The sequence below is a fragment of the Apodemus sylvaticus genome, chromosome 1, assembly GCF_947179515.1.
Source record: "Apodemus sylvaticus chromosome 1, mApoSyl1.1, whole genome shotgun sequence".
Classification (NCBI taxonomy): Eukaryota; Metazoa; Chordata; class Mammalia; order Rodentia; family Muridae; genus Apodemus; species Apodemus sylvaticus.
The window spans coordinates 3,408,179-3,433,772 of NC_067472.1; the positions used below are offsets into that span (position 1 = coordinate 3,408,179).

General features: G+C 40.8%; 1 protein-coding gene and 1 long non-coding RNA gene across 3 annotated transcripts in view; one reads left to right on the forward strand and one right to left on the reverse strand.

Moving 5' to 3' along the window:
- Positions 1–25,594, reverse strand: part of Atrnl1 (attractin like 1) — a 531,270-nt gene that overhangs the window by 298,058 nt on the left and 207,618 nt on the right. The window lies entirely within an intron of this gene.
- LOC127685463 (uncharacterized) lies at positions 9,860–13,374 on the forward strand. Its single transcript, XR_007977880.1, has 4 exons — positions 9,860–9,984; positions 10,260–10,369; positions 10,878–11,312; positions 12,674–13,374. It is a non-coding gene; the product is annotated as an uncharacterized LOC127685463 (long non-coding RNA).

The following is a 25,594-nucleotide window of genomic DNA, read 5'->3' on the forward strand; positions in this document are numbered from 1 at the left end:
AGAAGTTTAAAGACAACCTTAAGAAAGATTAATGAAATTAAGGAGAAAGAAGGTAAGAAGAATGGACGGGTGAGAACTGAAGCCAGAGCAATGCCCAAGGAAATGCACAGAAGGTTGATGGAAATGATAAAGGAAATCCAGGAACTGAGGATGAGTCCCGCGAGGAGACGGAAACATTGGAGAAGACTCAAGCTGAAGTGGAGATGGAGTTGAAACCCAAAAACTCGCAGGCAGTCTTTAAAAGAAGAGAGAAATCAGGACTCAGAGATAACATAGAGAATCTAGGCCAAATAAGCAAGAGATGTGAGAATTTCAAATAATAATGATGATAATGATGATAATGATAATCAAAATAAAAGTGGGAAGGAAGGCGCAGGGACACTACAAAAAGAACCAAATGTCTGGATTCAGGGCAGAGATGGGGGAAGAATCCTAGGGCAATGGCAGAGATCTAATAGAGCTTCAGTAAGGTCACAGAGAATGTCCCCTGACCAAGAAAAGACTTTCCTTCTAACAGCGAATGCCTCAACAGAACACTGTACAGACCAGACCAGAAAAGAAAATCCCCGTGGCACGTGACAGTTAGAATGCTAAGCATATGTAACAAATGACGTTTATTGAAAGCTGCAAGAAAGATGAACTGTAGTTCTTAAAATGAAAAGTACCACTGAGAACATAAACCCAAAATCAGCACACGGACCACGGTCAGCAAGCATGTTTCAATGAAAATGTTAAATACAAGCGCCCTCCACTCTCTGATGGAAGACACAGGCTGACTGGGTGGATCTCAAAGCAAGGTCAATCTGGAGACTATGAGAAGCACATCTTAGATTTAAAGGCAGGCACGACCATACAGTTAAAAAAAAGAAAAAAAAATTGACAAGGAATCTCCAATTAGATGCAACCAGGAAGCAAACAGATGTCGGCATCTTTCTGCTTCACAACTGAGACTTTAAACTACATCTGGAAAGGACTAAACAAGAACATATCAATATCATAAATACACAAATGCATGAAACTCTGGGACATTTCATAAAGTCTGCCACTGGACAGAGACACAAGATTAGCAGCAATCCAGGACTAGTAGGTGATGTCAAAACCCCACATTCTCTACAGACAGGTTGTTGGAACATACATACATACATACATCATACATACATACATCATACATACATAAGCAAATAAGCAAGCAAGCAGAAAAAACGACAGAAATTGTATCAGACATTACACGTGCTTTCTATCTACACAACATTCCATCCAAACGGCAACAAGGATACATATTCCTCTTGGCAGCACAGGAGAGACCAAAAGGCATCCTGAGTCACAAAATATCTTTAAAAGTTCACACATGGTATGCACTCACTGATAAGTGGATATTAGCCCAAAAGCTCCAAATATCCAAGATACAATTCACAGACCACATGGAGCTCAAGAAGAAGGAAGACCAAAGTATGGGTGCTTCAGTCCTTCTTAGAAAGGTGAACAAAATACTCATGGGAGCAAATATGGAGACAAAGTGCAGAGCAGAGACTGAAGGAAAGGCATCCAGAGACTTTCCCACCTGGGGATCCATCCAGATACAGTCACCAAATCCTGGCACTATTGTGGATGCTTGGAAAGGCTTGCTGAAAGGAGCCTGATATAGCTGTCTCCTGAGAGCTCCTGCCAGAGCCTGACAAATACAGAGGCTCACAGCCAACCATTGCACTGAGTGCTGGGTCCCCAAAGGAGGAGATACAGAAAAGACTCCTCAGATACAGAAGGAGCTGAAGGAGTTTGCAACTCCATAGGAAGGAGCTCCCAGGGAGTAAGCCACCAACCAAGGATGGCCTTGTGAAGCATCAATGGGAGGAGAGGTCTTTGGTCCTATGAATGTTTGATACCCCAGTGTAGGGAAATCGAGGGCAGGAAGGTGGGAGAGGGTGTGTGGGTGAAGGAACACCCTCATAGAAATTGGGGGAGGGAGGATGGGATAGGGGTTTTCCTGGGGGAGGGCGACTGGGTAAGGGGATAACACTTGAAATATAAATAAATTAAAATAAATAAAATTCACAAAAATTGAAGTGAACAGCAAATGAATCTGTCTCAGAAAATGGAAAGGGGGGATGAGTGCATCAGATGGGGGAGCTAAGAGTGCCTCAGCCAGGGGGTAAGAGTGCCTCAGATAGGACAGTCAGATTATTTTCTGGGATGTGTATGTACACAGTGTGCACACACAAACATACATACACATACACATCCAAATATGTAGTCAAAAAGTGTCTTCTCTGGTATCTCCACTATCAAGGCATGCACTGGGAGGTTGTATGAAGGAAAGATTTGCTAAACAGCAAGACGTGAGGTCTATGTGCTGGGGATTTTACAAGTGGTAATAGGGCCCAGGCTTTTAGGTATTTCTGTGTAAGAGAGTGCCTACCAGTTGAGGGCCATGTGATAGATGTCACCAAATTAATATCTAATCCTAAAATCATGTTGCACTGAGCGAGAGAAAAGTACATTTTGTAATATATTCATCTATATAAATAAATCATAGAATATTTTCTTTTCCTGTGAGATTTCACTTATTCTTGCCTCAAGTTGGATTTAATTTGGTTTGTATACTCTGAGAAAATGTTTGCACACTCAGAAAAATGAAGAAAGTTACTGACAATATCAAATCTGAATAAGATAAAAAGCCAATTTGTTGAAAAAAAAAGCTTTAAATAATTTAATTTGCAGTCTGTTCTGGGGAAACATCCAGCATTACAGGACTACTTAGACAAAGTTCTGTTTTTTTCCTTATTATTCTAATAGAACCAAATATGCTAAACACGGACAAGAACATATTGGAACATTACAAAAGCTAATTCATGGACAGATGTTTAAGCAACACAGAGACCCAAAAAATAAATTATTTGAGCCAAATTCCTGTTAATTCTAAGTATAATAATTACCAGAACAGCTGATGTTCAAAAGGACCTGTGCTTCTTTGTCTGTTGAGCAATTTATAAAATCTGATTATCTACCAATTCCACCCCTCCCCAACAAGAGTAGAAACAGGACAGAAAAGCAATTCATCTCTTCACGGGCCACACATGCCTAGCTGTTCGTTACCTTAGTTACAATCAGTGGATACTGACTAAGGCTAAACTGCATGTGCAGGTGTGTACAGGTGTGGACTGTGGACTGTGCTAGGAGAACACACAGAAGATGAGAGACCAGATATGACTACTTCATCCAGCTTGCATGTTGGCTATCTCAATTGCAGAAAAACTCCAGCTTCTGGTGACACGAGATACTTAGTAGCAGACATGAGAACACCGGAGTTCTATACCCGTGACAATTTACGTGCTGGAAAAAGAATAAACTCCGCACAGTTGGCCTCTGACCTCCACATGTGTACCATGTGCATATTGGCAAACTTGTCACCACACACAAGCACACACACAAGCGAACACACACACACACTTTAAAATATTTAAAGATGTAGCTAGGAAACAAACTAGACAAATTCATACTTTTGTAAAAACACAATAAGGTTTGGGGTTCTTTTTTTTTTAATTTTATACACTAAAAGATACATGGCTACACACTTTAGTTTCCTGTTGGTTTTCTTTTTTTTTACTTTCAAATCTTTCAAATCTCATTCTCTTTCTTTCTCTCTGCCTTTCTATCTCTTTCTCTCTCTCTCTATCTCTGTGCATGTGCATGTATGTGTGCACGGGAACAAAGAAATTCAGTGAGGGACATACAAAAAATGTATTTTATGACATTCTAGAATAAAACTAGATATAATATTTTCTGTGTTAACTATATGTTTATCATGACTATTTAAATATTTTTGTGAACTAAAAATACTTAAACCTCTTATTTAGGTGACATACCAAATACCAAATTGGGCCTAATGTGTGTGCTAGCCCTGTTAAGATTTATCAACCTATAAACAGTATCATATAAAGAATAGGCTTTTTGTATGTTTTGTCCATTCAAGACCGCGTCTCTCTATGTATCCAAGGCTAGGTCAGAGCACAAGATTCTCCTTCCACAGCCTCTGGAGGACTGGGACATGACTCTACATGTTTCTTTATTGGAAAATTAAGACAATACAGAATATTGTCACCTTTGTACTTAGCATGGGATATCTGTGTCATCCTCCTCTGACTCTCTGATAATACAGTGCATCTTTCTAACCTCTGACTCACTCAGAGCCCGCGTGTAAGATGTGTCACTCACTCCTCTCAACAGCTCCCACTACCTTGTGCTGTTAATTTCATTTCCTTCTCTACATTATTCGGGTCCATTTTGTTTTTCTTCCCAAGTTCCTTGTGGGAGCTGTTACTCCACAGCCTGTGTGTGGCATCTTTCACCCTACAGGTTTTTCTGCATGTGATGTTTTCCCCACTGGCTAACAGCCTGGAGAAGTCACATTCCGGTACCATTCAATCCAAGTACTTTAAGTTTCCTAGCTCAATTTCCTTTCTGTGAGACGAGGTTTGTGGTTGCTTTTAAGCTTTTATCCCCCTAATTCCTGGCATTTTCAATTAGATTTCTGGTTTTCATTAGTGAAACAAAGTAGTCAGTGTGAAACTGATCCCTAAAAGCATTCTGAGATGGATTTGGTTGCAGTTGTTAAAATTCTTATAACTATTGCCACGTGTATAAAAGTTTCCATGTTCTGTGGTTGCCTGGGTTTCGGTCTCAGCCACTAATAGGCTTAGATGAGACAGATAGTAGGTTTTAAAGGGTGTGGCTCCTGGAAAGTCGACCTCAGCCCAGAACATGGCCTCTCACTGTAGAAAGATGCAAACTATAGGCCATGCGTCATGTAAAATCAAGAACAGAGCACAGCTTTGGTGATTTGGGGAGGATTCTGGGTATATTATTTGAAATTATCAAATAATGTAAATACTTTTTGAAATGTATATATTTTTTATTTTGGACTAGGATTTCATAGATCTCATAAATCATAGTGATTTGTTGTATTCAAAATCATTTAGTTCCTTAATAAATTTTAAATTCTGTCCTGTCACATACTGGGAGAGAGATGTTTATATATTTTACTGATAGTATTTTTAATTTGGCATCTTACAATGATGAAGCAATGCTATTGGGGAGTTAAAACTCAGATTTATTTGTTTGCTAAAGATAACTCATTACAAGTAAAGGATTTCTGTCTTTATCACTCTTGTAATAAATTCTATTTTATATGTATGAATACAACGATAATCCAGTTTTCTTGGCTGAGAATTTGCTTGACATGTTAGCAAATAGCAAGAAGAAAAGCTCCACATTTGTTGTTGGGTTAGGATTATGGACATAATTGTTCACAAAAGGACTGTTGGGACAGAGAGAGCCTTAGCCACAGGTGAAGGACCCAAGGGCTGGCAACTTAAGAGGTGCAGAGGACGGAGCTAACAGCATCACAGATGCAGGACAGGCTCTTACAAGAGATGCTTCCTACAGCAGAGGGCCATTCCTGCTGGGCTGCTCTCCCTGTGCCTCCTCCAGCCCGCTGAGGTGGTTAGCCCAATAGAAGGGGAAGTTTCCGGTGGCTGTGAAGAGCCAGCTCTGAGCTCCATATGTGAGGTGACCAACATTTGTCACACTCGACATGACTGCCTTTTCTATTTCCTGTTCAGTATTTCACTGAAAGCAAAGTCTACCCTTCTATTATGCAGTCAGATGTCCCCAGCAGTTTGCAGCGTCTCTCTGTTCAGACCTTTAACTATGGCGTCTGAATTCCTGCTTCTTCAGCCTTTGTTTGAATTATATGCTTCCATTTATTCGCCCTTCTGTTTAGTTTTCTTCTTCTAGCATGCAAGCAAAATCCAAATTATGAATAAGTCAGATAAGCCATGAGATAGTGTAAACTTATATACTATTATAAATGGATTTTTGCATTAAAATTTAAATGTGTATTTCTGTCATTTAAAGTTGTCTCTGAGATCAATGCACCATGCAAATAATCTTAGATTAATCTCTCCTGGTCAGTACACAAAATTACTGTCCAATACATTACCTATAACATTTAAAATATTACAGGTGGCGCATGCCTGTAATCCCAGCACTCTGGGAGGCAGGGGCAGGCGAATTTCAGAGTTTGAGGCCAGCCTGGTCTACAGAGTGAGTTCCAGGACAGCCAGGGCTATACAGGGAAACCCTGTCTCAAAAAAAAAACAAATCCAAAAAACAAAAACAAACAAAAAAAACAAAAAAAATTTAAATATTTCTAAATTTAGACAAATAATTTTAATTTACATATATTCAAGGAGACATTTAATGTTCCTATCTCATTTATGAATTTTAGCACATTATAAATAGTTTATTTCAATTTTTAGATTTTTGAAACAGGGTTTCTCGGTGTAGCCCTGGCTATCCTGGAACACACTCTGTAGACCAAGCTGGGCTTAAACTCAGAGATCTGCCTGCCTCTGCTTCTGAGTGCTGGGACTAAAGGTGTGCGCCGACACCGGTTGGCTTACAGTTAATTAATTTTAGCCCACAAACAATACGTTTATATATTTTAAACATGTGTACTTTCAAAGTGTGGAACAGATTTATCATCTCACAATGCTCCCTTGCACAGAAGCTCTGCAGCCACAACTTCCCCTGATTCTGCCAGGAAGCACCGACCTTTTCTCATTCCCTGCAACTCATGTTTTATAGAATGTTATCTACGTGAATTATGTGACATTTTAGAAGAGCTTTAGTCAGCTTACAGTAACTGTTCGGGTCTCCAGAAGTCCTTCCAAGCCCAGTGGTGTTTTATCTTTTGGATGTGTGTTCTAGTGCTTCTCTGTTCTTTTTTTTTTTTCTCCACTCTGAGGCTTTTTCGTGAGTTCATAGAAATGATAGAAATGACATCATTGCTACAAATGCTAAACGCAGCCACAGTGGCTGGGAGCCGTGTCAGTGACTTCCGAGCAACCCTATACCAAACTGTTGAGCACGGATATTAAAAATACATTAAAATTTGCCTCAGGGAAATAGGGGATCTTGGAGAGATGGGCCTCACTGCAGGCCCTGCCGTTACCACATGCTGGGCTCTGCTTACTTACCCTGAGGTGAGCCTTCTCCTCGGCCACACACCTCCACTATGGTGTTAGCTTACCAATGACCCAAGGACTGTGGAGCCACATGACTGTAAAAGTATTTTTTATTTGCCTGATTCAATTTTGTCTCACGGCTTCCTGTCTCCTCCGCTCCCCTAGGCCTAGTTCTGGAGGCTTCCAGCCTCTGTACAATCTGTTGGAGCCCCGTACAATCTGGGTACCTATTTTGTACGCAGTCTCCATTTTACTCATGAAGGGAAATGAAGTTCAGGTTCTCAGACTCAGTTTCCCAGAAGGCATTACCCATAGCTGATGCTGGGAACTCTCCTGAGAGGTCACAGCTCTATGGTTATATCAGTCATGCTCTGTTATCTCAGTGCGCTAAAACACCCTGTCCCCTGGTCCATCACCCCTCCCACCTCACACACGACCAATCAGCTTAAAGGTTTGCTGATAAGACTTTGTTGGTTAGCTAAAATGTAGTACTGCCACTCCCTTGCCTTCTGGACTTCAGAACTTGGCTTTTCCTATAAAAAGCCTGCCTGAAGAACAGACTAATCACAATTAGACTCCCAAGTTCTTTTCTGTGGTCCTAATCAGTCTTGGGGTGTGTGTTCAATAAACTCTTCCTACTTAACTGAAATCAGTGTTCCTACGGTCTGTGTGGCGATTCCTGAACCCCAACACAATCTACTCTACACCTAAAATTTAGTCAGTCTCTGAGAATTACTGCTAAATAAACTCACCCTCTCTAGATCTTTCTGATCTCTTGATGGCTGATTCAATTCAGCTGTTCTGGCTCAAACTCCTCTCCAAGCAGACTGATTTGATATGGCCTCCCACCCCCACTCCCTCCCCTCCCCTCCCCTCCCCTCCCCTCCCCTCCCCTCCCCTCACCTCACCTCACCTCTCCTTCCTCTCCTCTCCTCTCCTCTCCCTCCTCTCCTCTCCCTCCTCGCCTCTCTTCTCCCCCCCTCTCCCTCTGCCTCAGACTAACTTTGGCAATATCTTCTGGTTCATTCTCATTCTGTGGCTTATTCTGTCTTCCCCTGTGTCTAGCTTGTTCTCTCTCTACAACCTGTCTCTGTACAACTGTCCGAGTGTTTCTTTTTTCCTCTCTCTCTCTCTCTACACTGCCCCTCAAGTATCTCCCCTTTCCTCCCTATTCACAGCAGAGTTGGCCTATCCTGTTTTGTCAAATCTTTCTCTAATTCATCACTATATCTCAATTAGACATCACTTTCAAACAGGGTGGTTCCTTCCACAAACTAACTTTCTCTTCATTGCTTGGAATTAAGGGTGTGTACTAAGGTCATGCCTGTATTCCGACCACAGGGATTAAAGATGTGTGCTAAGGGTGAGCCACACCACAATTAGAAGTTTTTTTTTTCTAGTAAACAATACAATCTTGGGTTTCATGATGTGATCAAATATCCTGCAACACTTGATTCTGGCGTAATGCTGACATGAACAGAAAACATAAAAGGAAAGACAATCCAGTTCTACAGAAAGGTAAATCCTTTGGCTGTTTCAACACCTTCACAAAAGGCTATTTTAACAGAGGTTGTTTTACTTCCCATTCTCTGAAATTGCTGTACACTCTAAATTTAGCTCCTTAATGAGTAAAGAAATATTTAAATATATACAGTATCTTACTTAACACATGGTACTAAACTTTTACTAAGTAGCCTACACTACTAAGAAAGTCTGTACATTACTGACAATGACTTAAAAATTACATTATCGTAAAATGATAACTCCCAGATACTAGTAAATTTAGCATAATAACCTTTATGCCAATATACATACCATGGCAACTGACACCCTTTAGTGCAATGAATCATGTGACCTTGTTATTGCAATAGTCTTTTTAAATGTAATACTTCTATCAGCCCATTAATCTTTTTAATGGAGAATAAACTTCTCAGAGACAAGGGCTCCTTCGTGCGGGCGCTTTAACAATAAGAATGATGTACTCCTGAAAGGACATATAATAGCAAACCTATGTATAAGTTCAAATGCACCTGCCTACATTTACCTCAAAATACTGGGATTGTGTGCTGACAGTGTTGGAAATGCTAAACATGAAACAGAATCTGAATGTCGTGGGATATGTAAAATAAAATTTAATTTCCAAATGAAACGTATAATTCATCGCTCTCAAATGATACTCACAATTAAGAATGGTAGTATCAAAATCCTATGCACCTTACTACTACAACTCAGTGTCTTACCTGTCTTAAGAAGGCAATGTCATGGGTGATTAGACACTACAGTAGAGGCAAACACACTTCTGACCCAGTCAGTTCCACTTTGTCAAGCATGTACAAACCATCGCAGTGTCGGAGTGAGTGCGGAGAAACCGGTACCCAGTCCTGTGCTCTTCCTACCACCCACTTAGAGAATCATCCATAAAGCATTATTTACTCATAAAGATAAAACCATAAATTACGGCAAATAACACATTATGGAGGTCTCAGAGGAAAATGTTCCCTGGTGCGGCTGCGGTTTGTTTTCCATAGAAATAAAGCTACATGGAGAAAATGAAAGTCTTGGTGGTGCAGAGGATCTGGACTATAAAGTTAACTCGTGAGTCGGTTACTTCCGCCTGTCGATTGACATCCGGTCCAAGGGGGCCTGCTGCTGCCCTGGAAGGCTGCACAGGGCGGTGAGCGGCGAGAGCTTATCTTCTGTTACGATGGCTCCTGCTCCTGCCCCTGCCCCTGCCCCTGCCCCTGCCCCTGCCCCTGCCCCTGCCCCTGCCCCTGCCCCTGCCCCTGCCCCTGCTCTGCTCTCTTCACTGCAAACCCTGTCACCTGTATCCGTTACTTAAGCTCCACAAACTTCACTTACTGAATGTGCATAATAACTTTATACACTTCGCCATTTGTAAGGAGAGGCTGAAACAGTCTACTTTAACGGTTTTAGTCATAGAATCCCATGATACGGAAAGGTAAGTAATTTTGTTTCCATTGTTAATAATTTCATTTTAGCGGCTCAGACCCCCTCTCCTTACGGGAACAATGCAAACGCATGCTTCCATAGCAGACCTCAGAGACGGTCACAGACCTTCTAAAGATGCTCATCTTCTTCCTACCTAGGGGACACGCACCATCTGCTCCCTTATATCACAACAGGATGGCGAGTGTGTGTTTCTTTGTCTTACACAGATGGCGGGTTTTACCCTCACCCTCACCACACAGCACACGGCTCATTTCTGTCTTTCAGACACTGATCCAAACGATGGACAGAAAATGTGCATTGCTCATTTCCGTGTTTCAGACACTGATCCAAAAAGTGGACAGAAGTAATGACACAATGAACAGGAGTAATGGAAGGTACTGTGTCTAACTGAACAACGAAAAATAATGCATGGTCTTTTAAAAAATGTGAGTTCTGGCATAATTTTCATGATTACTGAAGTTGATTCATAAAATATGCATTTTACTTAACCATCATTTTATAGCCTATGGTACCTCAGTTCAGAACTAAAAATCAAGTACTTTGTACATAAAGCTTCCTACAGATGCAAAAATTATGTCTTTCTGTGCACCCCAGTGAAGCCCTTTGGCCCACTTTGTGCCCCTGAATGGACTGTGGCCTTCAAATAATCTGGTGCCCCATTGTCCTACTAAAATCATATATCACTTTTTAAAAATAAACAGAATTTTCACAAACCACAACTCATACTTTTAGTGTTGATATCTTAAGAACATTCAGGTAGACACTTAAACTTGTGTATTTAAAGACTAATTAAAATATAATACATTCACACTATTAAAAGAATGGAAATAAATTTTAAAATAATTCTAAGTAATTGTCAGTGAAAGTTTGATTTGTTCCTAGATTTTCGCCTGCTTCGTCTCCTGTCCCAACTTCTCTCAGCGATGGCAGTGACCTGGAAGTGTGAGCCACATTAACTCTTTCCCCCTATAAGCTTCTTGTTGTCTGAGTGTGTTGTCGCAGCAGCGCAAAAGCAAAGTAAAACACCATCCAGTGCAGAGTCCAAAATAGGGCCAGCAGATTTTTAGAAATTACCAAAGGCCTCTGTTCATGTTTCTGCTTGCCGAATTCCACGCTGGCTTGTTCACTGCTGTATGAGGCTTGGCTATGCTTCTTACACAGCCCAGGACCACCTGCCCAGGAAATGGTGCTGCCCACCATAGATTGGACCTTCCTACAGAAAGTAATGCAATCCTCCATGAAATATCCAGTCAACGTGATAAAAAACAATTACTCGACTGAGAAAAAGGTGGTTCTAAGGACTGGAAAGATGATTTGGTGAGTATGGTAACTGGCTGTTCCTCCAGTGGACACCAGGTTCAGTTCCCAGCACCCACACTGTAGAGTGCTATCTCTAATTCAAATTCCAGCAAATCCTCTCTTCTTGCTTCCACGGGCATTAGACAATCAAGTGGTATACAGACATACATGAAGTCAAAACAGACATTTACCTAAAGTAAAAGAAGTAAACTCTTAACAGCCTAAAAGATGATTCTAGGTTGCACCAAGGTAAAAACTAATGCTAACTAGTTCACATGGTTACCACATTGTTGAGAAATAATGCTAACTAGTACACATGGTTATCATGTTGTTGGTGATGCTAACTAGTACACCTGGTTTCATGGTGTTGATGATGCTAACTAGTATACCTGGTTATCATAGTGTTGATGATGCTAACTAGTACACATGATTGTCATGGTGTTGATGCTAACTAGTACACATGGCTATCATGGTGTTGACAATGCTAACTAGTACACATGGTTATCATGGTGTTGACAATGCTAACTAGTACACATGGTTATCATGGTGTTGATGATGCTAACTAGTACACATGGTTATGATGTTGTTGATGATGCTAACTAGTACACATGGTTATCATGGTGTTGACAATGCTAACTAGTACACATGGCTATCATGGTATTGACAATGCTAACTAGTACACATGGTTATCATGGTGTTGATGATACTAACTAGTACAAATGGTTATGATGGTGTTGACAATGCTAACTAGTACACATGGTTATCATGATGTTGACAATGCTAACTAGTACACATGGTTATTATGCTCTCTAGTCACAAGTATAAAAGAAAAGTATGCAATATGTGAATTTCCTATCACGTTCCTGTGGAGGTATTTCAACTTGAGATTCTAAAACAGGTCTTCATAATTTGCATATTATTTTAAAATTAACCCTTCATGCTACTAGTTGGGAACAATTTCTGAACATAAGGGTTCAGATTTCTGAACTGTATTCCTGGGGACTCATTATAGAACGATAGCTTCCAACCACAGAAGATAACTGCTGTACATAGCACAACTAACAATACGGGATTTAAGAGTGCTTGAAAAGTAAGTTTACACAGTGTGGTGATCTACACAATAAATTACCAAGTCCTTTAATAATAATAATAATTATTCCATAATAAATTACCAAGTCTGAAACTGCTGTGGGAATAGTAAAGGCTACCGAGGTCATGTAGCCTGTGACTGTGCAGAGCGTTGCTGCTAAACCTATAGCAAACATTGTTTGGTGTTCAACCAACAAAAGACTATTTCATGCAAATGTTTACATGCAAGCATTATTTGGGGAGATAGGGACAATGGAGCCTCTAATCTCAGTGAATATTTTGGGTGGCAGGAGATGAAGATATTTGCATATGTGGATGAAGAGCGGGGGCTGCAGTCACCTGCGATGAAGTGACAACCAGACCGTGGCTAAGACTGACTAATGCAGGGACCTTGACTGTCAATTGTGGTAGCGGGAACTTCGGTGTTTAACACCATATCCTCATAGTTATAACAGTAACGCCATTCTTTGGGATTTCAGTAAAATGAAACACAATTAACACAGAGCCGGCATCAGAGATTTAGAGAGTGAAGTTTAACCTAACGCTGCACGTGAGCTTAGTTGTGAAGATTACCACAGTCTATTTCTTCTGTAATGAGGCTGTCCCCAAAGAATCCCACATAGAACGGCAATCAGGGCGGAAATGAGCACACGGCAGAGGCGGCCTGTGAGTGCAAAGCATCTTATGAACAGGAGAAGGTTACTGAATAGTCATTGTGAATGACAAGTTTGGTTATTCTTACATATTCATAGTTCATAAACTAGAAGATGATTAAACAGGTCATGGAAACCTAGAATTTTACTGTGTTACATTTCACAACCAACAATACAAGAACTAATAAATAAAGGCTGCCTTGTCTACTACAAAAGGTAAATTAAAATATATTGCTCTGAGAATCACAAAGACACAAAAAAGCATCAATGTCACTCTTTCATATCAATATATATTTAACTATAATTGTCTAAAGTGCATAATAAACGTGAGGAAATGGTCCTGGTGGGAAACATATTGATTAATAAACAAATTTTGAAAAATACCAATGAATCTCATTATGTTGACCTTGAGTGGGAAGTCACTGGGAAATATTATCACGGCATTAATGCATTAGCAGGAAGACAATGTCCCTCGCATTTTATCACGCGCCACTGAACTGTAACAAATGCTGACAGTTAAAGAGCAAACCACTAAACATTATGACACCATCTCAGTGACAGCTAAAGAACAGAACTGACTGCAAGCATTGCTTCAGATTTATTAGGGCAAGCATGGCTAGAAAATACAAAAATAAACTGATTTAAGGCATTTGGGTAAACATCTATAATACTGGCATCCTACAAACAAGTATGCGGGATACAATATTTTAGTCATTCACCGCTGCTAATTTATATTTAGGTCTTTATGTATAATCCTATCATAGAAACATCTATTACAAAGCAGTGTTCAATAACCTTGCTTCATTACCAAGCAATTCATGACAAAGGTCTTTGGGAGAAGCAATAATATTTGCATAATAATTACAAGCACAGAACTCAAGCTTGAAATGCTATAACCATATTCCAAGAGTTTTCTTTCTTATAAATTAAATTTTCCCCAAAAGCACTTCCAAATCCAATGTTGGGTTTATGAAATTTATTACTTAAACATTCACTTTCAGTGGAATATAACATTCCTTTCTACCTTTAAAATGAAAAGCAGATAAGAATACTTCTTAATTATTTTTGATTGAATAAACTGAGCAGGAAGGCAGACATTTTCAGTGTAGCAATAAATTAAGTGTGCCATTCCCATTAACATCGAGTGGCAGCTGGGCCTGTCATTCTGAGTGCTGTGCAGAAAATGTACATTTCTGAAGTCAAATATGCAGTCAGATTTGTGTGACTGCCACTGAACTTTTGCCTCTCGGTAAAGGCTTGTGTGAAAATACTTATGATAAACACAATATTGGACATTTACAAAAGTGACGACTCAAGCCATCGTTAATACATTTCCATGTATTCCAGAACAAGCAATGTTAGTGGATGAATTTAGTACTTTTACTGCACTGGAATATGAGGAACTCAAATAAAAATATTTTTTAGTTCCTTCTGCCCATCACATTTTCTCTGTCCATAATATATGCAATTTCATTGCTATTGAAGTAAAAATGTCATTCAAAATTTCATTTACAAAAAAGAAGTACTCATTAACACAACAAAGATGTTAGCCAAAGTCAGCGTACGATTAAAGGTTAATTACCTTGACAAACAATATCCACTGAGGTTCTGTCTGCAGATAGCTACATACACATACTGAAAGGTGGTGTATCCTTACTAATTGTCTGCCACAAAACATATCTGATATATTTATGATGAAGATAAATGAACATAATCAATGTGAAGGTATACAAATAAGGCATAAAATGTATGTGAAGTTCCAATGCCTTCCTACTATTAGCTATCAAGTTTAAATATTCCTAAAGAAACAAATCCAATTGGTCTCTAGCACATTACATTTTGTTCCTAAAGCAAGGCAAATCACTACCACTGAGTTGAGAGGAATGCCAACAACACAGCTCAGTTCCCAAGGACCAAGGTGACTGCTCACGATGAGCTCAACGGTATGAACACTGGCCATAGACAGACTGCACAGCAGCTGGAGCGATGGTGGCTCAGGGCTAAGAGCACTGCCTGCCCTGACAGAGGACTCAGGCTCAGTTCCCCACATGCCCTTGGAGACTAACAACTAACAACTGCCCGCAACTCCAGTCCCATGCCCTCTCCTCTCCTCCACAGACCTGGTGCATACTTACAGAGGCTCACATACGTAAAGCAATACATGGATGGGTGGGTGGATGGATGGATGGATGGATGGATGGATGGATGGATGGATGGATAGATAGATAGATAGATAGATAGATAGATAGATAGATAGATAGATAGATAGATAGATAGATCTGTCCATAAAAGAAAACATAACAGTACTAACCATGCTATGTATTATGGATGGGAAAACTTCAGAGTTCTTGAATACATAAGAACAACTATTTTGGAAGAGTGTGACATTTTCCCATAGAGTCAAACAAAGGATTTCAATAACACGGGAAATAATGAAAAGAATTGCCACAGGGGACTACAAAAAGTTGAAATGTTCTTCACAGCAAAGGAAGCAGTCTCCAGAATGAACAGAAAGCTTGCAGAATGAGAGCACATTTCTGCACTAGCTACTCATCAGATGTGAGATGTGATTAATATCGACTATACATAACCAGAGAAACCAAACAAAAAATCATACCATCCAGCCAATAGATGGGCTCATGAACAGAACACACGGTTCTCAAATGAAGGCATACAAATAATCAATGAATACTTGTTTTGCGCCCTCACCAACCGGGAAATGCTAACTAAAACTCCTTTGGGATTCTATCTCAACCCAGGGTCAAAACACAGGAGAGGAAACATGTGGAAATGGAGAGCGCTGTGAGTCACTGCTGGTGGGAGCATGACCATGTGCACCCGGTATGGAAGCTCCCCATAAGAGGAAACCCAGAACAGAACTGCCCCACACCCAACGAGCTCTATGTCAGCATACCCAAGCTCTTACATACCCATAGTTAGTGTTCCATTATCACAACAACCAGGAAATAGAACTTTAATGAATGGGTACAGAAAATGAGGTGTGCGTCACACACACACACACACACACACACACACACACGGGGAATTGAGATTGTCTGCAGTAAGGAAGGGAGGCAGAGGGACTGGGAGGAAAAGCAGTGTACTAGGAGGGAGGGTGGTGGACAGTGAGGGCAGGGAGGGAGGAAGGTAGAGGGGAGGGATGCGGAAATAATACAATGACAAACATAGGTGAAAACCCAACAACCAGACCTAGTACTTCATAAACTGCAATTTTAAAAACATCTAAGAAAAAATGGAAGTTTCAAATCAAATTCATACCATGGTTTAGTCTGTTGTAGACTGTGACTTCAACAGCTTTCCGATATTGAAAGACCATGGCTGCTAAATCAGTGATGACTGTTTGGTCTGACAAAATGAGGTGGATCAGTAACTAGTGATGTGTTTATAAAAGGATAAAGAGGAACTGAATATGTTCTAAAGGGGTGTGGTGAGGAATGGCGGAAAGGGGCGTCTCCGCGGGCCCATGCTGAGGCATCACTTCCCCATGAGGGACCAGCCACAGCATAGTAGACAGAGTTTATTCAGGGCATGGGGAGGGGAGTTAAGAGGGTAGAAGAGGCAGAGAAAGGCAGAGAGAGGGAGAAAGTAGAGAAGTAGAGGCTGGCCACGAACATTTGGAGAGAGGGGTTAGGCAGGGGGGAAGGGAAGAGCCCAAGAGCACAAGAGAGAAGCAAGGGGAAAGAAAGAGCAGAGCAAGAGAACAAGAGAGGGAGGAGGGGCAAGCAGCCCCTTTTATAGTGGGCCACGCCTACCTGACTGTTGCCAGGTAACTGTGGGGTGGAGCTTAGACAGAATGCGAACACATACAAGAGCAACAGCACCTCTTACTATACAGTGTTTTCTAGATGACCAACATGTGTTACCACAAAATGACACAGGGCCAGGAAAGATTGAAACTGACTTCAAGAAACTTGCTACCCGGGCAGTTCGTGGCACACGCCTGTAATCCCAGCACTCTGGGAGGCAGAGGCAGGCAGATTTCTGAGTTCAAGGCCAGCCTGGTCTACAGAGTGAGTTCCAGGACAGCCAGGGCTATACAGAGAAACCCTGTCTCAAAAAAAAAGCAAAACAAAAAACAAAAAACAAAACAAAAAAAAAAAAAAAACAAAGAAAGAAAGAAAGAAAGAAAGAAAGAAAGAAAGAAAGAGAAAGAAAGAAACTGTTGCTAGCCAATCTAGACTGAAGAATCAGAGAATAATACCTGAAATGACATGCAGAGGCTTCTGAGATTGCATTCTCCATTCTCCAGAGTGTAAGGCCACTATGCTTTTAGACAATTTAACCAGTATAACAGATGATGCGTGACCAGCGGTCAGCCACAGGTGTCCTCCTCTGTCAGGACCTTCCATATTCCTGTTGGACTGTCTCTCATTGAACCTGGAGCTCCCTGTTTTGGCTTGACTGAGCACTGAGATCTCACAATGCCCAGCTTTCTATGTGGCTTCTCATGCTCACCTAGCAAGCCCAGTATGAACCCTTCCCTGTCCCGCCACACTCTTCCAATTACAATAACTTTGTCAGAGCTTTTAAAAGTTAACATGATTCCTCCAAATTTCTTCCTTTTGCTTGATCCAGCTCTTGATTCCCAAGATCACTTTTTAAAACTTGAATATGAATTTAGAGGTTGTTTTTTCCTGCTTTAGTGATAAAGTGTCATTACAATTTTACTAGGGATTTGCACTGAATCTGTAGATACCTTAGGGTAGCACAGATAGTCTGTACTAATTCTGATCCACAGACATGGGGGTTAACAGATACATTTCATAACTAATGCGGCCAAGTGTTGGTAAGGATGTTGAAAAAAGAAAATTGCTGTACACACTTGAAAATTACTATAGTCGTTATAGAAAGGGGCAAAGAGGAATCTCAAAGAATTAAAAATATAAGCACCATATGACCCAGCAATGCTGCTTCTGGATATAAAAACAAAGAGAAGGAAATCATGGTACAGAGAGGCATCTGTGATCCTTGCCCTCTGCAGGACAATTAACAACAGCCAACACACTGAGTCAAAGTATCCATAGATGGAAGAATGGGTAATGAAAATGTCACACACACACACACACACACACACACACACACACAAGCTACTTAGTATCATAAAAAGGAAATGGACCTGGATGTCAATATTCTAAGTGAAGTCACAGGAACATAGAGAAGGGACTGAATGCTAGGCAAGAAGTCACAGAAGCAGGGGAAAGAATCGTGGCGACCAAGAGTGGGGCCATAAGACTACTGTCAGTCAGGGCTGTGGTGAGAATTGTGGATAGCTGGTCACACAATAGATTTGTCACTCAGATTGTAAAAAGGAGACCAACAGAACTATTGTACACCACAGTAGTAATGATAGCATATTTTGAAAATTGCTGAGAATATTTTAAATGATGTCCTAACTGAGAAAGAGGAGCCTGTCTATAACACATTGGTCAGCTGAGATGAGCCACAACACAGTGTCTGACTCTGCAGAGGACACTGCTCTGCAGAGGATATATGTACCGCGTTTATTCGTAAATTTTAAAAAAATATATCATGCTGGACCATAGGTATATATTAACTTTTCAGTAAAATTAATTTCCTTTGTTAATACATACAATAAACTCTGGTGAACTTAGAGCTTGTCACTTGATTTTGTAAGCTCTTTGGAATAAAATGGAATTATATGTTCTTAAAACAAACTCTGCTCAATGAAATTTATACATTGGCACCGATTCAAAGATTTATAATATTCTAAAAAGGCTAATGGGCTAATGTTTCTTAATGGGTCTCAAACTGCTTTAGAAAGTGAAATCATGCTATTTAATTCAGAAGCCAAATAAACTTTAAAAATATTGTTTTCTCATATTCCCAGTAATCAGCCATTTTGAGTTTCACTTTCTGTATACCAACTCACATTTAAAATGCCTTTAATTCTCTCCTATAAAGGGAATTATTTGTTTTACAAGGCTAACAAATATCATCATAAGCCACACAGAATTTCTCTGAAACAATGTAGTTATTATATCATCTTGTTTTCCTAAAACTATGTTGTCCACTGCTTTTAAAAGTCTTTTTCTCTGGGATGGTCTTCATCACAAAGACTCTTCTATGAAAGGGCCCAGGAAATGCTCTCCTCTGCACAGATCTCAGGCTTGACCCCTTCTTTGTTTGGCCCAGGAAATATCTGGAGATAAGCTGTATGCCGTGAGCTGACAGGAGCCTCTGCAACTGTGTGGTTTGACTCTCACTAGTCCGGAACTTCTGACTAGCATGTCTCCTCAGGTGATGTCTTCTCAGTGTTTGCTCTTGCAGTAGAAGCTTTCCAGGGAGAAGACCTTCACAACAGATAACAGCCCATCTTGGCTACAGTACCACCACATACCACATGTAGTATTAGATTTCAGAGTGGATACTGCAGCTGAGGGTGAGCTGACACTTAAGGTACCCTTCAGCTCTACATCTAGGGAGGGGGGTGTCATTAGAACTTCACTATCCAATAGGAGAGAGTCAGCAGATTTGTGATTTATGCATATGTACAAGGGAAGTGCTATAAATGAGAGGTCTGGAAATATGGCCAGTCGGGCCAGTTGCTGTTGCTGAAAACAACAGACTGGTACACGAGGAAATGATCTCAAAGAAGAGCTGCCCTTCCCGAGTGGAAAGAATGCAAGAGAAAAAACATCTTAATCTCTGTGAGTCCACGCAACTTTTGATTTAGCAAGTAAATTAAGTTGCCCTTCCAAACCATTTAGCTAAATGTCTCAGGGTAAGATATCAAAGGATGAACTTAAGATATCCTTAATTAGAGTGCAAGCCAAATCAACCTATCTAGGAGAAAAGACAGATATGCAGATCAATACTGGGATACTGGCACTCCCTGAAAAGAATCGCGAGTCAGGGACACCAGGCTGACAGCGCTCAGAAGCAAACAGAAAAGCAGCTACTTTCTGAAGTTCTTACTCCAAAATTGGCTCTCCTACTGTTTGAAAACTGGCTGCTACTGAGATTTTAAAATAGCAAAGGGCTAATACAGACCATAATTTGGTGAGTGCTGCAAACACGTGCCAAGTGAAAGATGGAAGCCAAAAATGCCCACGTGGTGCAGGGCTCGAGCAAATGCGGTGTCTAGAGAGGTTGCTGTAGAGACCGGTGGGAGAGACCTAGAAATTGCATGGGCACCAGCATGGCCAGTGGCAGGATGGCTGAGGGACTGGGGCTTCCTTTGCAGGAAACATCCTACAGGTGTGGAGTGAACACCCCATTAGCTGCACACTTGAAACAGGTGCAGGGTAAAGTGCAGGAATTCCGTTTCGAGAGGCAGTTCCAAAGACAGTAATCGGACAATAACTTTATGGGCAGAAGATCTGGGGAAAAGTTTCTCCTTGTCACAGGAGAGAACACTGTCTCGATAGTTCTGCATGGTCAGGGCTTTCAGACAAAATACTGGCAATTTCAGATAATTGTTGAATAGCAAGTAAATATTTGAAGTTAAAGGAAGAAATATTCAAGACAGCTTAGACATTTCGGACATTTTTGTTCCAAGGTGTTGATAATAGACAAGTTTCTACTCTCCTCAAACACTCTGTGTTTACATTCCAAAGCAAGGACACCCCTCTCAAGACCCAGAGTGGAGGAGAGGCACTGTGGAAGCCTTGCTTTATCAGCTACAAATCTCCTTAGAGCCCTGTTGTGGTTTGATCAGCTGTATCTCACTGTCTCATCCTGAGGGGAGCTGGGTCCAGAGATGTGACAGAAGTCTGTAAACTGTCTCAGAACAACACAGCTCAAATTCTTGATAATGCAAGATGTGTATCTGTCTGTCCGTCCATTTATCTGTATTTTTTAAGTTAACCACTACACTGGCATTTAGAACACTTCAAAATTTCGGACGTAATATGTCGGCTTAAATGAAAACAGATCCTACAATGTCCCCCACGCCCAGCACATGCGCCTCTAAAAACATTCATGTACGATGTGGAAATGAAAACTTCCCTGAAGTTCAGAGCCAGGGAACAGGAAGAAGAGATTCGCTCCCAGAGAAGCTCACTGCCTACTTACAGAAACATCTGATACCGCGGGCTGCTGTGCCCTTCTCACTTGCGCCCCCTTCAGGCTGGGAGGTAGGTATGTTTTGAAGACATGCGGAAGGCAAGCAGTCTATGCTAAGGCAGCCTGCTGTGGACTGGACTATCTCACAGACGCAGCTGTTCCCACGCTCCACTCCCACCGAACAGCATAGTCTTTTGGTAAATTACGGACTGATTTGACAAACTATGAATTTAGAACAAAAGCAATGGAAAACAAAAGCAGAATCACATTATATCTCCACCAAAGGAGGCACTGTTACACAGACAGAGGTTAAAGCATACGACGCAAACGTGTAAAGCAAAAGTCGTTCCAAGATGAAGATAAAAATAGGGCGAGGCTGAAGACACAAGCCTGTTGTTCATCAAGAAGAACAAAAGCACAATTCATGGACTGAGAGGGGCCTGGAATCTGCTTAGGCTACAGGCTACATGTCCTTGTGAAGCTGGCCCCTCCCCCATCCTAAAGGAGCACTGTGGCCAATGGCAGGAAATGACTGTGATCATTTAACAATCAGATTCTTGACAATTCGGACTTATTCTTAAGGCTGGCGGAGTCAGACTTTCAGTGTAACTAATGGGACTTTGTACTTATTCATTCAGGGCACAGAGGGTTGGAGGGGATGAGTCTCAGTCTCACAGGGCCACAGCCCAAGCTGTGTCAGATGTAATTCAATCTCCAACAGAACAGGGCAAATGGCAGCAGTGGAGATGGCCTGTTCCCAGGGTGGCTGCCTGTTCCCAGGGTGGCTGCCTGTTCCCAGGGTGGCTGCCTCATAAGACAGTTAAAGATCCCGAGCTCCAGACCGTTCGTCTAAAAGATCAACAGCTTCAGATGTTACCATTAACTAATGTGAAATTGGTTTTTTATTCTATAAGATTCTTGGTAAACACACACACACACACACACACACATTATATATATATATATATATATATATATATATATATATATATATATATTACACAAAGAGAGAGAATTTTAATTCTAAACATTCACAGTTAAAATAAAAAAACAGTGACTACTGCTAAGTCTTCGTTTAGCAATACACCTGAATTCATAGCGTGAAGTTTGGCTGCAGAGTCCAGGCCCTAACAGAAATAATAAAGGAAGGCAGGAAATGCAGTGTGCCTTTCTGAAAGCATCTGAGAGTGATTCCTGCATGATGAGAAACTAAGGCCAGCTTGTGAGGCCTGGCACTCTGACGCAATTACTGTCCGAGGATCAGATAATGAAATATAGTCAATCCAATATGTTTTCTCATTAAACAAATGAGAATCCAATGGCAAAGCAACAATATAATTACAAAGCACTGTGGATAAACAGGACGCTGCCCACACTGATCCAGCTAGTCCTTGGGAAACATGCTTGAGACTTTCTGACCAACATTACTACTCAAGGGTAATTGATTTTTAAATAGTTGTTTAAATAGGCATTATTTAAAATGTCTCCAATTTTATGTGAGTAGTGACAATTTACACAATCACTTGGTATTATTGGCATAAATTAGTTAATGGATTTTTATATTATAAATGCATTAATCTTCACATGCATTTTAATGTTATAATATATATTTTAATTTTATTATAAATTAATCATGTTTCCCAATACCATCAAAACTCATACAGATGCATTTTCCCCCGTAATTATTATTTTGTTAGTACTTCTCTAAAACACTAGTGATTGATTTATAACAGCTGGAATAATAGCCATAACTTCCTTAGCAAGCAAATATCCTACATAGAAAATGCTTCCGATGTAGGCAATCACTTCTCTTGGTTCTAACACTATCTACTGTGTTAGGAAGGTCCGTAAGAAGATGGGTGGACGAGGGCCCAGACTCTCTCTCCCTCTGCTCTGCACACTTGATAAGCATCTACCGATACAGAGACCAATTCCCTCTCAGAGAAAGCTAGAGTCCAACTGACAGAAGTGTATCCTGGGCAAATGAGAAACAGTCCCCACTGGAGCAGACAGGAAGACCGAGCTCATGTACAAGCAGCACAGCTGGAAAGGGTGCCCCCAGCACCAACAATGCCCAGCATTTCCTCTCAGGAGTGAATGGTTTCTATGACAAATAAAAGATTCCAAGCTTCATGTTCATCCTTGAGGGGACTGGGTATTAAGTCACTTTGCTTTGAAGGCAAAGGGGCCTCTAGAGAGCAAACAAGTAACTTTCAATAGGCATTCTTCCTGGGTTGTTCCCAAAGAGGGTGTGTCCACGTCGCCTGACTGAGCCTGAAGGCATTTCACACAGAACTTCTCTCCATCTTTACTGAGCAGGTTAGGATTAAATCTAACATTCAGCTTCCCTGTGAGAACAGAAGGAAATGGGACAGGTTTGAACTATGCAAGCTTTCCCAGATGCATCTAAGAATGCATTACAGTCTTACTTTGAGAGGCCATGAAGCACAGTGGTCCCCTGGAGGCCACTGAGGGAACGGCTCTGGACAACCACAAAGATCTGAGAGGCACTGGACATGTTGGCCAGGTTGGAGGGGAAATATATATATATATATATATATATATCTGCATGTGTAGGACCAGAGAACCAATATGAAGGAACACAGTGAAATGTGCTCCAAATCAAAGAATGAGTGAGCCTCTATAGCAGTGGTCCTCCACGTTCCCAATGCAGTGACCACACAACCATAAGCCATAAATCCGGTGAAAGAGTCACTAGACTCCCTCCAAAGGGGCCACCACTCACAGGTTGAGAATTGTCGCTCTAGAAACTGACTTTAATTAAGTGGAGTCATGTTCTTTGCGTCAGAGAAAGCCTCAAAGTTATTCAGAGACGAAGAGGTAACATATAAAAGGCAGACTTTGAAAACAGAGGGGAAATATAAAAATGGAGCAGGTATCAGGCAGAGATTGCAGATGTGGGATAAAAGCCACTCACGACATGGATTCGAGAGATTGAGGGAAGAAGAGGATGAGCAGGCCCGAGGTAAGGAAGCAGAATAGTCTAGCAGGATGAGTAAAAGACAAGATAGACGAGACAACTGAAGACAGGCACAAGAATGTAGAGGACATGGGACAGTGACAAAGGACACTGCACGGTGGACATTACTAAAGTAGGAATGTAGAAGACAGTGATAAAGGACACTGCACAGTGGACTTTACTAAAGTAGGAATGTAGAAGACAGTGACAAAGGACACTGCACGGTGGACATTATTACAGAAACAAGAAGAGAATGGGACAAAGGGAAGGGAAACCTTACTCAAAGAAACAGGAAAGAAAACTATCCAAACCTGGAGAAGAAAACAGAAGGCCATGCCTAGCAAGTCTAAGGCTTTCACAATAACACAGATCTAGAGAGTCGCCCGTGCAGCTGCAGTAAAACAGTCTGCTAGAGGTTAAGACATGCAGCTCAAGAGCCACCAAAAAATGTTGCTTATAAGAAAGAATCCACAGTATTTGTTGGGGATTTTTTTTTTTAGGCTAAAATGTGCAGAGTAAAAGGAAAAAGGGAATTATATTCATGGGGCTAAAAAAAAAAAAAAAAACAGAAAAAGTAGGGGTAGGAAGAAAGGCTAACCATGAGTAATACAGCAAAAAAGTCAGACGCTCAAAATAGGAAAAATAAATATTTTCACAAACATAAGCTGAAGCCATCACTAGAGCTGCTTTAGGAAAATTGCTACAATTGTAACTAAACAACAAAGCCACTTCAGCAACGGGAAGTACTTAGGAACAACAGGAAGTGCATAGAAACAACAGGAAGAGAATCCCAAGGCTGAAAGACAAACATGGAGACTGAATCAAGAAAGAACAGGGAGTCTCAACAGAGCAGCAGCAAAACGATGGAAATTAATGTAAAAACAAAGAAACCCAGAACAGACAGTGCCACCACTGGATTGTGCCCAACACTCAAAGAATTAATACCAGTTTTTCAAAAACGATTCCAAAATATAGAAATGGAAAGAATATTCTCAAACTTATTTTAGGACGCCAGCTTCACCCTGACATTAAAACCAGACAAAGATGCTGCAAGAAAGAAAAGTTCATGGAGACGCTGCTGATGGACACAGGGCAAACATTCTCTTCTCAACCATGCAACACCACAAAAACACTTTATACCATCTGCTGGATGAAAATGAGTAAATGCGACACACCACAAAACAGAATAGGAGGTTGAAAAATCCGGTGATTTTTTTCAAACAATTCAAGAAAAAACATTTAACACAGTTTAGCATAATCTTGATTTTAAAAAAATGTAAACCTCTCTCACACACACACAAAATGTCAAAACAGAATAAACAGTGTTTTAGAAAAGTCCAAAGCTACTGTCATACATCAGTGGAGAAATAGCGAAATCTGTTCTCTCACACTGGCAGTTAAACTTTTCACATATCCTACCAATACTAGCAGGAACAATCAGAAAAGGAACAATCAAAAAGAAACAAAAGGTATTCAAACTGAAAAGAAAGAAGTAGCCTTTCCTCTTTGTGCAGTCTGAATTAAAGTATCAT